This window comes from Anarhichas minor, unplaced genomic scaffold (genome assembly GCF_050575085.1).
Source record: "Anarhichas minor isolate MPS153535 unplaced genomic scaffold, ASM5057508v1 ptg000026l, whole genome shotgun sequence".
Classification (NCBI taxonomy): domain Eukaryota; kingdom Metazoa; phylum Chordata; class Actinopteri; order Perciformes; family Anarhichadidae; genus Anarhichas; species Anarhichas minor.
Genome location: NW_027466472.1, coordinates 11201116 through 11213752, shown reverse-complemented (window position 1 = coordinate 11213752; position 12637 = coordinate 11201116). Strand labels below are relative to the sequence as shown.

Sequence of the window (12637 nt, the reverse complement as noted above, 5' to 3'; positions counted from 1 at the left end):
CACGTTTCCTTCATCAGTTCCATGAACAAGCATGAGAAAATTTCCCTAATATATATACTACAAGTATATACATAGATGCTGCATGAATTATAATTTACTCAACATATATATGCAGTTATATCGGGATTCTTGTTTAAAAGTTGTAAACAAACTCCTGCACACTGCCTAACTGGCAAAAATATGTTTATTTGCCAAGTCTCAGTGCTAGACCGTCATCAGACAAGTGTTTTGTGACAATGAGAAGCCATGTTAAACAGGGAGAGTCTGCAATTAGTCACACATGTGCAATAGGAATTAGGAAGTTATCAATGCCAACATTGATTTACCCCATGACCATCACCAATATCATATATGGAGCTAGACAATGAACAGTCTATATAGTAAAAACCATATATGTGTCCCTAAATGCTTACATTAAATGGGTAGATTCCTATAAAATGAAAGATTAAAGCCCCAAAAAGAGGATTCCATCATGTTTAAACACCATAAATGAATAAATACCAGCAGTAACTGAGACAGTGTGCGAGAGTGTTATTTTGTTGTACTCTTATTCGAGGCATTCAACTGTAACAGCAGTCTAATGTAAAATGGGTCAAACAAAGGTTGAAGGTGCGTCCAGCAGCCCTGCATCATACATGTATGAGTCAGAGCGCAGGCGTTACAGTTTAAGATGAAATAGCATCAGACCACCAACAGTAATGCAAAGCCCCCACTCTCTCTGATGTATGTGCCTCTCCTGAGGGTCTTATCCATAAGTCAGCGTGCACGCCGGTGTCAAGAGGTCAGAGATCTACAGAAAGAGGAGCACACCAATGTTTCCTGAAACAAGTCTGTGCTTTATGGCCTCCTGTGCAGCTATAAAACATTTGCTAGGTAGGCAGTTGATCTATAAAGCCTCCCTCCTCTTCTTCTTCTTCTTCTTCTTCTCACTCCTGCAGAGGTCAGATCGCCTCGAGGTGTTGTTTACCAATCTGTGTCTTCTTCTCGGGGAAGAGGATGAATCAGAAAATCACACTTCTGCGAGTAAATGTCTTAAAATGTGCTCGCATTTGCCTAATAGCGCCGACGGTGTGCCGTTTCCTTCTCTCAAAGAGGGTAGAAGTATACGACGGCGTAGGTGTCACAGGCTACATCTTTCTACTCCTCTCTGCTCCGGGTATGTTTGGCCGGGGTAAATATAGCCTGCATGGTTTTAGCGAGAGGATAAACACAGATGTTGAGGAGGCCTTTTCTTGCCACAGGTCGGCCTGGTCAGCGCTGGTAGCGGAGAGGAGAGAGCGAGAGGGAATGCCTCACCATCCATCCGCAGCACACTTAAACAGGCTTGTTGGACTCCACACTAAGCTTTCGTCGGGGGTTACTGGATGTCTACATTTGCTACAAATCATTCCGACAGCCTGACAAAGTGCTGTACATAAAGAGTGATTCATGCATCGCTGTCCATTTAGTAATTTCAAGCGGAGGCCACTCAGATTTACGAACGGGTCTAACAAAGAGCCTGTATACTCGGCCCTGTCAGGTGAGGGGTTTACACTTTGATCTGTGTTTATTGAAATAAGGGGAGGAGCCAGACGTGACTGTTTGGGTTCTATCTCCATTCTCACGCCGAATCCAAGGCCATAAGGAGCAGGAACCGCTGCGATAACGGTCTATAGTCTGTGAGCAGTACTGAATGTGCTCATCTCCGTAACATAAAGAGCTCTTATCTGTTACTCTCCCACCCTTTATTATGTTCCTCTCTAGCCTGTGTTCCTCTTTCAAAGGGGACGGATGATGTGAAATGGAGTTTCAGTGCTGTGCTGTGAGAGACAGTGGAGGATAGAAGCGCAAATCATGCATTTGATCTCCAGGGAACAGGCGTTTGCAAAGCATTCAGAGACACAACCATTAATATGAATTGTCATGCCGCTAAGAGGAGCAGCGGACACCTTTCTCTCTGTAATGTCTTTATTGCCTTTAGTCCTTCGACTTCTTGTTTCTTCTGTCTAGGGACTTGAGTTTGTCTGCTTCCTTAAGGCAAAGAGCGTGTTGTTGCACCTGCTTCATATCTGTCCCTAACTGAGCCCTCAAACACATGGTTGACAGGGTGTGTGTGTGTGTGCGTGTGTGTGTGCGTGTGTGTGTGCGTGCATACACAAAGAGCTCTGTCACACACCAACATAGAAGAGATGTTCTGGAAAGAGGAAATCCTGCATGACGGGATGAAGAAACAGCTGATTCTGTCTCCATCTGCTTTTAATGGAGTGAGGAGGAGTGAATTAACCTTGTGTGCCCCACACACACACACACACACACACACACACACACACATGAGCTTGACCATCACATGACTGTCAAGGAAGGCTTGAGCTCACTACCTCGCTCGTCATTTGACTCTCAGCTGCAGCAGAGAATGTAAAGGCCACGCTAGAGTTAGAGGTGATCGTCTTTTCAGGGATTGTTTTCAAGGAAAAGCCTCTCAAGGGCGGGAGTTAGTTTGTTTTTTTTGTCTTATATTATTGTTAACTGGATATCTTTTCGGGTTTTTGACCGTTGGTCGTATAAAACAAGATGTATAAAGACGTCACCTCGGGCTCTGAGAAATCACGGGCACGTGTTCACTACTTTCTCACTCTTTTACAGACTAAACGAGGAATTAACAATCGAAAAACAATTGCCAGATTAGATGATAACAATTATTAGTTGCTTCCCTAATTTCTGTGTTACGTTGACCATGATCACACCAGGGCTGCAACTAGTTATTATTTAATGTTCAATTAATCTGATTATTCATTTTGTCTGTTTAAGGACAGAAATTGAAGTACTTCTAAAACTGTGATCACTAGTTGACATCCTAACGTTGATTATTTTGTCTTTGTATTTATTTGACGACAGGTTCTCGGCTCTAAATCTTACCAGGGAACATAAACGCACACATAGATGACTGATAGATTTTTATATTGGAATAAAAGAATGTTTGAAATGGTTGATCTAGAATGTGAATGAGAAAGTTTAAAAGCCTCAATCACTGGATCAACAAAAGACTGTAATGGCCCAGCCCACTACATGTGAACAATGAATCAATTCTTCATCGTAAAACATTTCAGTTTCCCTCTGCAGAGAAATAAAAGCATCTTTGTAGCCCCCGGACTCCTCCTTTGAAATTCCATCTGTATTTTATTTGGAGGCGCTTGCTGTCCTCTGTGCTCCTTCTGGCTCTCTGTGCTGCAGGAAGTGAGTCCGGACCGAGGAGGATGCAAATGTGTGGTGGAGATGAGTGTTGCTATGAATCAGACAATAGTCATGGGGAGGGGGGGGGGGGGTACTCCGTCACAAAGACGGATGACCAGTTCACAGGACATGAGTAAAAACATTCCTTGTCTCTGGCATGCAGCCTATATCCTGGACTTTGTCTTTGCACATTCATCGTTGGGATAGTTAAGTATTGGCTCACCTCCAACTGCTGCTGGGGAAAACGGTTGGAGAATGGGCGTAACACCAAACACCATCAGGAAGCTTGTCGATAGATTTACATGTTTCCCCCCTCAGGATGTTTTGTCTTCAGCGACATGCTCGTCTGTTTAAAACACAAACAGCCAAACACACAGTCTCATGTGTGTGTGTGTGTGTGGTTATGTGTCTGGGTGGGAATGGGTGAGTTTCAAAGATGTTTTTAGTTCTTTTTCTTCTTTGGTCTCATTGTAAAATGTTTCATGAAACCACATAAAAAGTCAGTTTTCTTTCTAGTCCCTAATTTTCTGTACATGTGTGCAGAGAGGCATGCATACACACACACACACACACACACACATACATACATACATGCATGCATACATACACACACACACACACATATATACACTGGCTACCTGTAAGAGCCCGCATCCAGTTTAAGACTCTGGTGCTAGCCTACAGGGCAGTGAAAGGAACAGCTCCTTCCTATCTCCAGGCCATGGTCAAGCCCGACACCCCGCCCGACCACTTCGCTCTGCTACCTCGGGGCGATTGGTTGTCCCGTCGCTCAGAGGTCCCTGCGGCCGATCGACCCGGTCGCGGCTGTTTTCTGTCCTGGCCCCACAGTGGTGGAATGAACTCCCCACTGACGTCAGGACGGCAGAGTCGCTGCCCATCTTTCGGCGCAGGCTAAAAACTCACCTCTTCAAGAAGGCCTACCCTTCCGCTTAGCACTTACCTAGCATCTACTGTATTCATACTAGCTTATTGCACTTATTGTTTTTATATTAGCTTGTGGCACTTATTGCATACCTTTGTTTCTGCACTGTACGTTGGCTCTGGTTTATGCTCTTAGATGCTTGTTTGAGGTAGGGACATGCACTTATTACTTCTGGTGACTAGTTGTTCTCTCGAAAACCGATGTTCAATACACTTATTGTAAGTCGCTTTGGATAAAAGCGTCTGCTAAATGACTGTAATGTAATATATATATATATATATATATAGCCGTAAAAAAAGCCGTTGTTTTAATGCTAATTGAGTATAACTTGTTCATTCCACGAATGCCTCTCGGCCCAGTTTTTTATGATACTGTTGTATCCAAATGTGTATTTCTTTCCTCCTCATTTCCAAATGAGATTTGCTAACGGAGGACGGAGGACGGAGGCTGTTTCCACACAAGCTCATCTGGTCTACTCTGCACATAGAGGGTATGGTGACGCTAATGTGTTTGTGCCGTTGATGAGGCCGGGCAATATGTGAAATGAGCTCTCTGAGTGGGACATGAGGGGATTTCAGAGAAACATTCTGCACACAGCAGGGGTTTTTTTGGGGGGGGGGGTTAATTACTATACTGGTCAGAGGTTTTCCTCCACCATCTCAGACCAATGCTATTGAGAATCTTTAGTGTAGCATGCCAACGTGATATGTTAAACTAACTGTTTTTGTAAAATACATTTCAAATCGATCCAGTGTTAAGTCACACAAAGCAGTTGAGAGGAGCAGACATCTAACTGAACTATAGTACCGTACACACACACATCTTCTCTATTTTAGCTTTTCTTTTTGCTGAGCCTGAGCAACTGTGCTACTGCACGTGAGAACTCGTATGCCTTCCAGTGCTGTGTATTTAAGTGCTTGATTAAATAGTAATTAACCCTTTGAAACACTCGCATTGTGATGCTCAGCTCAGGCTGTTTTTAGTGACTCCACTCTGCACAGTTGGCTGCTGCCCAGATGCAAACTGCACTGCTGTAAGTAATGGGGAACACTATTTGCTGTCTTTGTTTTGATGCAATTGGTGTTTTATGCAAAGCATTCTGAATTGCCTTGTTGCTGAAGTGTGCTATATAAATAAAGCTACCTTGGCTATTAGCCAGCAGAGACAGTGATGCTAATGCCGCATTTCCACTGCATGGTACGGCCCGACTGCTCAACTCGACTCACCCTTTTTGGGTTTTCTATTAGCAGAAGTTGTGGATAGTACCTGGTTCACTGTACTTTTTTTTGTCACCACCTCTGCCGAGGTTCTAAGCAAGCTGGGGGGGTGTGACAGTGACAAGTGACAGTTTGGGTGTTTCTGCACACAACAGTAGAGCCTGTTATCATCGTGGGAGAGGAGGAGACGGATGAGCTGATAACTCAGAGGGAGAGACGTGACTTGGCAAGGGAGGAGGGAAAGGAGCCCACAGACAAGGAGAAGCTAAAAGGGAGGCCTGTTGGTGTAAGAAAGCCAGCCCATGTGCTCCCATCTCCTCTTTCGCCTCCTTAATGTGTCCTCCTCTCTGTTCTTTCTCCCTTTTCCCCATGACCTCTGCAGCCGAGCTCTGATTAAATACAACTGTCTGGGTCGGTGTGTGAGGAGAGGCTCCACCTGAGAAGTAATAATGATAATCACAAAAGACAAAGACGGAGAACAAAACAAAGTGGAAGTGAGTGGTTGTCTCCGGAGAGGTTGTGGAACGGATCTCCTCTCGCAGTGATGAGAATGATAAAGAGATGTTGAGAGACATTTTGTTTCTGTTACCAGGTGACTGTGTGTGTGTGTGTGTCTGTGTGTGTGTGTGTGTGCTGAAGGTCACTGCTATCTTCCCGCTCCGAAACTCTCTTGACCCACTTTGTTGCCCAAAGGCACACAAACACCCACACCGTCTCCCCTCTCCTCCGCCTCAGACATGCACTTAGGCCACCTCGTGAACTCTTGTCACTGCTCTCAGCCCAAACACCTCAGCTCATACATGGCTGCGGCCATTATGCACATTTCTGACATGCAACTACTGCAGACGCCCCCCCCCCCCCTTGATGTTTGTCCACAGAGGGCTGTGCTTTTCCAGTGGTTCCCACGTCTGGATCTGGCTGAAATGTTGGCAGCCCTGTGGGGAGGCTCTAGGATTTCTTTCCTCCCACTGCACAGTTCATAAAGTAATAATCAACATTTTGGGAAATGCACTTATTCACTTATTGTTAGGCGAGAAGATTGATTGAATATGAACCTTGAGAAAGGAGGTGCTTAGCTCAACATACAGACTGGAAGCAGCTAGCCGGGGTCTGTGCCAGAGCTCAAAAGGTAATCCACAGACACAAAGTGGCATCGAACTTCTCCTCTAACTCTCAGCAAAAAAAATGAATTTAAATTTATTTTAAATGTCAAATTCTACCTTTTTAAACTCGCCACCTCTTTCTCTAAACTTTTTGTCATATGTTTTCACAACTGTCTGCAACTTGGAAAACAACCAGGCCAGTGTATGCTGTTGTGTGCACATGTGCAGCTCGGTGTGGTTCTACAGCCATGCGTGAGAGCACGCATGGCTGTAGAACCACACCTTGGACTCATGCCACACTTTAAACCAAACACACAGAGAGAGAGAGAGAGAGAGAGAGAGAGAGAGAGAGAGAGAGAGAGAGAGAGAGAGAGAGAGGCGACTTCTGAAGGGATCTAGCTTGTTGTGACAGCGCGCCGCACTAACAGTGATGCCTTTTGGAACGCAGGGTGAAGAATGAGTAAAGTGGCAGCCGTGCAGACCGTCAAAGGAACAAAGTGATGGTGATGTGGTCGTACAATCCCTCTGCTGGAGTGTTTATTTTGTTTGGAACAGACACACCTTCCACTCTGCTGTTATTACTGGCCAGATTCCACGTCAGAGATACTGCTGCTGGGTCAGATGCCTGAGATAGTTTTGAGGGGCTGAGATCTCTATTGACGAGTACACCCCCTCGCCTCCGCTGTGTTGATTGATACGGCAACCTGAAACCAACAAGCATGCGTGAATTATTGCCGCTGCTGCAGCATTGGAGCCATATGCTGGCTCAGAGGGGAACAGCTTTGAGAGTAAATCTAGGTGGACCTTCTGGATTCTGAAGGGAAGGTGCTGAAAGAGCTTCAGCCACATCCTGTGTTCATAATGGGGTGTTCATATTGGCTAGTTAGGACACACATGCACACACATGCACACACACACAATGCTGCTGTGAGTTAAAAGGAGCCACACCTTTCCCCAGTAATCCTCTTTCAGTCGAGACAAACCCCTCTTTATAATATCCTCTGAATAGGCTGTGTTCACCTGCGCTCAACTCCTGCCTCTCACTTTGTAGACGTGTGTGTGTGTGTGTGTGTGTGTGTGTGTGTGTGTGTGTGTGTGTGTGTGTGTGTGTGTGTGTGTGTGTGTGTGTGTGTGTGTGTGTGTGTGTGTGTGTGTGTGTGTGTGTGTGTGTGTGTGTGTGTGTGAAGCATTTACATGTGCATGCATGGATTTTTTGGGACATTTTATTTTGCTGATTTTCATTTTAATCAAGCAATAAGAAACCCAGCATGTCAAACCGTGAAACATCTCAAAAATTAAAAAAGAAGTATATTTTAAAAATATGCAACACACCTTTTATGAAATAATTCTTGTCAGCTTTCTGCACATTTCATCACAAGACCACATTTAGAGTCAGATATCCAACTATTCACAATTCCCAGAGTGACTCTAACCTGCAGAATCTGATCCCTAATCCGGAGAGTGGAGGTGGGCGGGCCTCCTTCCTTTTACTTTAGGAGGCTCAGTATTCTGCCAGTCAGAGACACAAAAGCAGTGGTATTTCATTCATATTGTGTAAGATGAGTTTTCTTCAGCAACTACTCCCACTGGTGCTGAGCGGAGAGGGATTAAATGGGATCTCAAACCTTTTTAGTTTTGGAAGTGCCTGCCCATTACTCACAGATGGAGGGCAAGGTAAAGATAAAGGGTTTCATTTGTGTGCCAAGCGCATCAGAGCCTCTCATACATACATACGTGTCAGAATCACCTTTTATTGGTCAAGTATGTGCACACAAAAACAGAGAGTACCAGAGAGCCTCCGTCTTCTGTGTTCTGTATGTGCTCTCTTACTAAATATTCAGTATTTGAGATTTACTTCTGGTGCTATTTGCTCTGTTTCACTACCCCGGCTTGCTGGCCTCCTTCTTTGTTTCTCTTTTCTCACAGTCTCTCAGTTTGTACAGTACTTTGTGCGGCTCTGTGTGTTTCAGCTCGGTCTCAGTGGGCCGATTGTACCGTTCTCTGTTTGCTCTCGCTGGTCGAAGTCCCGCAGGCAAACAGTGTCTGGTCTCTCTGGGGTCTGGGACGGTGCTGCAGCCGAGCTACACCTCTACAGTTTCACCGTAGACTCGTGTTACCACAGTGTCTGGGTAGTGATGTATAGGGGGGGGGGGGGGTAGGTGTTTATGTGTGTGTGTGCATGTTGGCCAGGGATCCAGTGTGGACTCGAGATGCATTTTTTGATTTGTAAGAGCAAACAGAGTGCATGCAGATCAATAAAACAAAAGTCCCACAGCTCTACACACACGGTGAGGATCGGCCCTCACAAGGAGAGACTAGATCACACATTACAGTAGGTGTGAGAGGAAGAGCAGCAGACCCTCGTAAAAACAGAGATGCATCCCTTTCTGGGCAAGGAAGACTTCCAAGTCATTCAAATGCAGGCTTGTGTCCGGATGAAGTTGCGTGTACGCATTTTTCAATTTAATCTAACTCCCTCTACCTAGGCAACTCCAAATATTCTGTGGCACTTGAAATTGCTCCCCTCAGCTGGTGGTGGCAGACGGATTGAAGGAGAGAGGAGAGAGGACGGAGCGATTAGGAGACTCGAGGTGTGCTTTAACCCACTTAGCACACCATCTCAGGGTCTCCTGCCTAAACGGTGAGCTTAGAGCTTTTAATCCTCTTCCCAGAGCGAGCTGATAGTTTGTTGCTTGTGGCCGCTCTCTTTCAGAATCAGAACCGTTTATTGGTTCTGATTGGCCGCTCTCTTGTCTTACCGCCTAGAAATACTATCTGTGTGAGGTTGTTTTTTATCCTCCCTTCACAATTTACAATTATTTGTACCACCACGACATTTTTATTCGTCTTATAAGTGAATCCACATGAGTGTGGATCCGTCCATCTTGAAGTGAGTTGTGTGTGTGTGTGTGTGTGTGTGTGTGTGTGTGTGTGTGTGTGTGTGTGTGTGTGTGTGTGTGTGTGTGTGTGTGTGTGTGTGTGTGTGTGTGTGTGTGTGTGTGTGTGTGTGTGTGTGTGTGTGTGTGTGTGTGTGTGTGTGTGTGTGTAAATTGTCAGGCAGTTCCCTGCTCATAAACACACCAGTGAAGGGGCCCTGCTGTGGTTTGAAGTGAGCCTCCTTGTTGGCCCTTCTAGCGCTCACAGCCAGCCCCCCCAGACTAGTTTGTGCTGGACTGGCCTCTGGACTAGAGTCCGGTTTGAGTCCACCTCCTCCCAGCTTCCATCCAGCATCACATGCCTGTTTTCCCCACACTCCCTCTCCTAATAAAATGGGCTCATAACGCCGCGTTCCTTGCATTCTTTATGTGCAGGCTTCTCTCTCCCTTTTTCACATGCATGGACGGGTTGCACAGAGAAATGCAGACCGCCACATTACTGAAGCCAAACTGTGCACAAAGCGTTTAAATGTGGCTGAATGTTCTTGAGTTTTAAGATGGGTTTACTGTCCCATGTTGTGCTTTCACAACGTAGCGGATATTCACACAACATTTGAAGAAGTTTCCGTCTTTTGTGCAAGTGGAAGAGCGGGGATGGAGGAGGAACAAGGCTGATTCAGCGGTGGGGGGTGCGTTGTTGGAGCAGCAGCAGCAGCCCTGTCACTGTAGGTTTTCGTCTGGACTCCCCCCCCCCCCCCCCTCCTTCTAGCAGAGTGGAGTCATGGCAGAATCAGGGTCAGCCACGCTTCCTCATTTGCTACCCGGTCCTTATTTTATCCCTCTTTCCCCCAAAACAAACTCTCTCTCCTCTCTGCGTCCCTTCTCATATCCGTCATTTTTGACGTCTTCCTTCAAATCATTTCGGTCTCACCTCTCATACCTCTCTTAATGGCCCTCATCTCCTGCACTCACTCTGGGTACTTTCCTCCCGGTGCCTGCTAAGGCGAAGAGGAGAGGGTGAGATTTATAATTAACAAAGGCTGATTCTAGCGCTGAAAGGGAGCGCTGTCTGAAGAGTCTGTGTGAAGGGGAGCGCAGGCTGGGCTGCTGAACAAATTGGGCTTTTTATGCAGAGTATCAAATAGTTGCTTAAGAAGAAGAAGGGGGGGGGGGGGGGGGGGGCACACTGATGAGACACAATGAGTGATGTGATCTAAAAGGGGTTGTGTTTGTGTTTTTGTATGCACGTTTTGGCCAAGTCCAAGCTGCTTAGCCATGGCAGAACTCCTCTTTAAAAGCAGGCTACAGTACGACGGTGTGTAGTCCAACGCTGCATGAAAGATCTGATGAGCTTGGGCAGCCATGAAGACTGATTATTACCATCTCATAGAAGATCTTTGTCCCCTCAAGACTACATTATCTCTGCTGAAATGACCAATAGTGCTCTGTGCTGTTATACGTCCAGAGTAGAACTACACCATACTAGAACTGTTTCCAAAGGTCGGTGTTCATGAGTTTCATTTAACACATTTCTCCCATAAATGCGGTGGAATGTTGGACTACTTTATAGGAAATTGGTGTTTTATTATGCGCTAGGTTACATGTTAAATCAAGGTTTGAAAGACGGTGTGCAAATTATATCCAAAACTAACCCTCTGCATCGTTAAGAAGCACGCCTGCTCTGAGTCTGTAAGTCCGGGTCTGACCTGGCCTGGAACGGCACAGACCAGTGTAGTGGAGACAAACTCTTAACCAGCTGGGCTCCTTCTATGTGCATACATATAGTTCTGATACCTGTGGAAAGGTATGGGTGATCTTACTGCTACCTGAAAAAGAAAATGATACAAGTCTTCTTGTTTCTCGGTATTTAATATGAAGCTCCAACCAGCAGCTTAGCACAGCACAAAAAAGAAAGAAGTGACTAGCCTGGCTCTGTCCAAAGGTAACAAAATGAATCTACCGGTATCTCTAAAGCTCACTCATTAACATGTTATATATATTTATGTTCTTCCCGTACGAAGTCGTAAGTGTAAACCATGTGATTTGTCGTGGTTCATGTGTCGTAGGTTAGCAGGCAGACTCAGGAAGTCACGGGATAGTCCTGCACATAAACCTTTTTAATACCACAAAGTCTAACTTTTCACTTTCATGTGAAACCAAGCCGGCTGCTGCGTCCACTTCATATTGAATGGCATATAAGCGAGAGGGGTGTTGATCTTCCCATCAAACTCGCGGGTATTTCCCTACATACCAAGCTATTCAACGTTCCCACATTGAAAGAAACATTCAAACACCCATAAACCCATAACCACAGAAGGTCGGTAGGCAGCACATCATCAGGTTTACTTGTCCCCAAAAGAACAAAAACATGACAGCATGTACCTCTGCAGGATACAGTTACACAGACTGCGAGTTCGCCAGCGGCACCAGTCTGAGGCGGTCGGTAAAGCGTACATCTGCCAAGTCACTGGTCCCGGATTCTAATCCTGTATGAGTCAATTTAGAGACAAGCCGGTAACAGCTTATCAGAAATTACACGCCTGTTCCAACTGATCACTGTTTGAATCACTGCTTTAACCTTCCTCATTTGTGATGACAATAAGCCTTTTTTTTTTTTTCAAAGAAATGTGGAACTGACCGTCTTTCCAGGAACAATAGAAAAAGTTCCCTTTTTGTTATACTGAGGAACAAACGAGTGTTGTGGTTAAGGACGTGTTCTGCTGCGTTGAGTCCAAGGTGACGCGGTGGAGCACAGAGGCAGGGCCCAAGCCAGCCCTCCGTCAATATTTGCCTCAGTGAATGCCTCGCCACGGGCAGGAGAACAAACGGAAACAGTCAGAGTTTCTCTCAGAGTTCTCAGCTCCAGTGTTCACCCTCCTACAGCTGCCACTGAGTATGTGTGTGTGTGTGACACCTGTTCCCCATGTTCTCCAGGTCTGTGTTTATAAAAAGCATCGGAGCAAAACCACAGCACTAAGTGGTTAGTGGGTGGCTGCAGCAGCAGAAGCGTCGTTAGATGCTCAAATGTACAGCGTTTGTGCGTGTGTGTGTGTGTGTGTGTGTGTGTGTGTGTGTGTGTGTGTGTGTGTGTGTGTGTGTGTGTTGCTTTAGCCTAACGTTTGCATTGTGAGCTGCTTTCCGTGACACGCCATTAGCAAACAGCTTGGACACAGGCCACCCAGCGAGAACTGGACGCTCTGCTGTTTGTCACTCTCTCTCTCTCTCTCTCTCTCTCTCTCTCTCTTCCTCTCTCTCTTCCTCTCTCTTCCTCTCTCTGCTCTGTCCATC

At 45.8% G+C, this 12637-nt stretch overlaps 1 protein-coding gene across 10 annotated transcripts in view; it reads left to right on the top strand.

Annotated features, from left to right (window-relative positions):
• sipa1l3 (signal-induced proliferation-associated 1 like 3) overlaps positions 1-12637 on the top strand; it is a 63160-nt gene that overhangs the window by 4369 nt on the left and 46154 nt on the right. For 2 of the 10 annotated variants that reach the window (XM_076100428.1, XM_076100423.1), the window contains exon 2: positions 5753-5864. The exons of 7 other annotated variants lie outside the window; for them this stretch is intronic. The gene's annotated coding sequence lies outside the window, so the exon portion shown is untranslated. Of the gene's footprint in view, positions 1-5752; positions 5865-8959; positions 9115-12637 lie in introns of those variants that run through there. One more of the 10 variants, XM_076100431.1, reaches the window with a different exon arrangement.